The sequence below is a fragment of the Salmo trutta genome, chromosome 29 (genome assembly GCF_901001165.1).
Source record: "Salmo trutta chromosome 29, fSalTru1.1, whole genome shotgun sequence".
In the NCBI taxonomy this organism is placed as follows: Eukaryota; Metazoa; Chordata; class Actinopteri; order Salmoniformes; family Salmonidae; genus Salmo; species Salmo trutta.
Genome location: NC_042985.1, coordinates 42,640,499 through 42,643,973, shown reverse-complemented (window position 1 = coordinate 42,643,973; position 3,475 = coordinate 42,640,499).

Here is a 3,475-nt window from a genome sequence, read left to right as displayed (position 1 = left end):
TCCATGGTGTGCAGCACGCGATCCATGGCTGTGCCAAGATCTTAGAGCATCGTCGCGTGCTGCTGGACGCGCTCCTCCACTGGTGACAGAGGACTGGGTGCACCTGCTGACTCCATAATTTTGGTGCGTGTTTCTGTCAAATGTCAGTGTGTGGCGGGTCGGATGAAGTCAGGCGCAGGACACAGAACTGAGTAAAAACGTAACTTTACTCGAAAATAAACCAACAATATATTCCACGCTGGGAAACACACCAGCTCACAGAAATACCAACCACTAACAACGAACAAACACGCACAAAAACATGGGGAAAACAGAGGGTTAAATAATGAACATGTAAATGGGGAATTGAAACCATGTGTGTAAATCAAAGACAAAACAAAAGGAAAATGAAAAGTGGGCCGGCAATGACTAGAAGGCCGGTGACATCGACCGCCGCCCGAGCAAGGAGAGGGACCTACTTCGGCGGAAGTCGTGACATAGTGAAGATCCATTAGATTCCTTTGGGATCCTTACATGTAATAAATATAGGTTGATTTCCTGCAAAATACCAAAATATTGTTATGTATAACATTACAGTAATGTGTTTCTGATAGCATGAAGCCACAACATGTATAGTGGCTATAACAACAAGCTGACATTATTCTTGTTTTTAACATAAATTTTGATGTCTGAACAAACCATATTGAAATATTGTTTTAAGTGTCACCCCATGAAAAATATATGATCTTATTTAAACCCATCAGTCTCATTGATCCATCTCAATAGAATGAACCAATGATATATTACACTTTGATACACCCTATCTATTGGTTGAATTGGGTTTAAAAAACAGCATAAACCCAATGTGTTGCATCTATTTTTTTTGCCAACCTCTGTCAGGCTCCTTAATGTATAGAGTAGTCATCTTTAACTATGCTTGCTAAGAAATGATTGAATGGGCTCAATTTAATGGACTCCTTTATTTCCTGTTCTGATTATTTGTATGTACTGTATTTTTGTTTTATGAACCACTCCACGCAAGACATTCCATGCACAGGAAAATAAAGTTACTTGAATTGAATACTTGGCCATTGGCCACATCACTTCAAGGGACACAACTTACATTACATGTGTAATAACTCTGTATTACCTCATCATGATATTTTATCTTGATTATGGATTGTGGTGAGTCAATACTGACTCATGACTGCATTTGGACTTACATCTGAGAACAACCCAGGTAATGTTTCAAACCTTAACAATTTCAGACTTGTTTTGAATACACAGAATCATACAGACAACCAGGAGACAGAAGACAAGTAATGGTTTATTTCAGCTCTGAGTTTGTCTTAACTAGTGGGAGGGCGCAAAGCATCATCAATATTAGGTTTTGTATGCAGAAAGACGGAATTAACCAAACAACTCTTTTATAAAATGTAAAATACACTTTAGGTTTAACACCACACATAGACTAGAGCAACTATTGCATTTGTACTGAGGGAAGTATCAAATTCATTCTTTGACATTTTGTCAAATGTGTGTTACACCAAAGATAAAATCACAAAACATGATCAACCATTTATATTTCACCAGAGCCCTAACAATGCTATCATAATTAGAAAAGGACACGTATCCTCATTCTCAAAGTGTGGTTATATTAAATCACTGCATTCAAACCTCTCATCAATACATGTCACTGATACAGACAGGAACTCAAATATTGGCAATAACCAACCACTGCATAGACAATGAAACTACGAATGACTAGAAGTGATGTGAAGGAAGCTTTAAATATATACAGTGGTTTCAAATACACTGAACTAAAATATAAACGCAACATGTAGTGTTGGTCCCATGTTCCATGAGCTGAAATAAAAGATCCCAGAAATGTTCCATATGCACAAAAAGCTTATTTAAAAAAAACACACATATATATATGTATATATATATATATATATATAGCACAAATTTGTTTACATCCTTGTTAGTGAGCATTTCTCCTTTGCCCAGATAATCCATCTACCTTACAGGGGAGGCATATCAAGAAGCTGATTAAACAGCATGATCATTGCACAGGTGCACCTTGTGCTGGGGACAAACGGCCACTCTAAAATGTGCAGTTGCCACACAACACAATGCCACAGATGTTTCAAGTTCTGAGGGAGCGTACAATTGGCATGCTGACTGCAGGAATGTCCACTAGAGCTGTTCCCAGACAATTTACTGTTCATTTCTTTACCATAAGGCGCCTCCGACATCCTTTTAGAGAATTTGTCAGTACGCCCAACCGGCCTCACAAACACAGACCATATGTAACCATGCCAGCCAAGGACCTTCACATTCGGCTTCTTCACCTGTGGGATCATTTGAGACCAGCCACCCTGGCAGCAGATGAAACAGTGTTTTTTATTTAACCATTACTTAACTAGGCAAGTCAGTTAAGAACAAATTCTTATTTACAATGATGACCTACCGTGGCCAAACCCTAACCAGAACGGCGCTGGGCCAATTGTGCGCCGCCCCATGGGACTCCCAATCACGGCCAGTTTTGATACAGCCTGGAATTGAAACAGGGTCTGTAGTGACGCCTCTAGCACTGAGAGGCAGTGCCTTAAGACCACTGCACCACTCAGGAGCCCACAACTAAATAGTTTCTGCACTAACTGTCAGAAACCGTCTCAGGGAAGCTCATCTGCATGCTCATCCTCACCAGGGACTTGACCGGACTGCAGTTTGGTGTCGTAACCGACTTCAGTGGGCAAATGCTCAACTTCGATGGCCACTGGCATGCTGGAGATGTGTGCTCTTCACAGATGAATCCCGGTTTCAGCTGTACCGGGCAGATGGCAGACAGCGTGCATGGTGTTGTGTGGGCGAGCGGTTTGCTGATGTCAACGTTGTGAACAGTGCACCATGGTTATTATATGGGCAGGCATAAGATACAATGAACACAACTGCATTTTATCGATGGCAATTTGAATGCAGATACCGTAACGAGATTCTGAGGCCCATTGTCGTGCCATTCATCCACTGCCATCACCTCATGTTTCAGCATGATAATGAACAGCCCCATGTCGCAAGGATCTGTACACAATTCCTGGAAGCTGTCCCAGTTCTTCCATGGCCTGCATACTCACCAGACATGTCACCCATTGAGCATGTTTCGGATGCTCTGGATCGACAGCATGTTCCATGTTCCGCCAATTTCCAGCAACTTCACACAGCCATTGAAGAGGAGTGGGACAACATTCCACAGGCTACAATCAACTGTCTGATCAACTCTATGTGAAGGAGATGTCACATTGCATGAGGCAAATTGTGGTTAAACCAGATACTGACTGGTTTTGTGATCCACGCCCCCACCCTTTTTTTTAAGGTATCTGTGACCAACAGATGGAAATCTCTATTCCCAGTCATGTGACATTCATAGATTAGTGGCTAATGAATTCATTTCAATTGAGTGATTTCCTGATAACAGTAACTCAGTAAAATATTT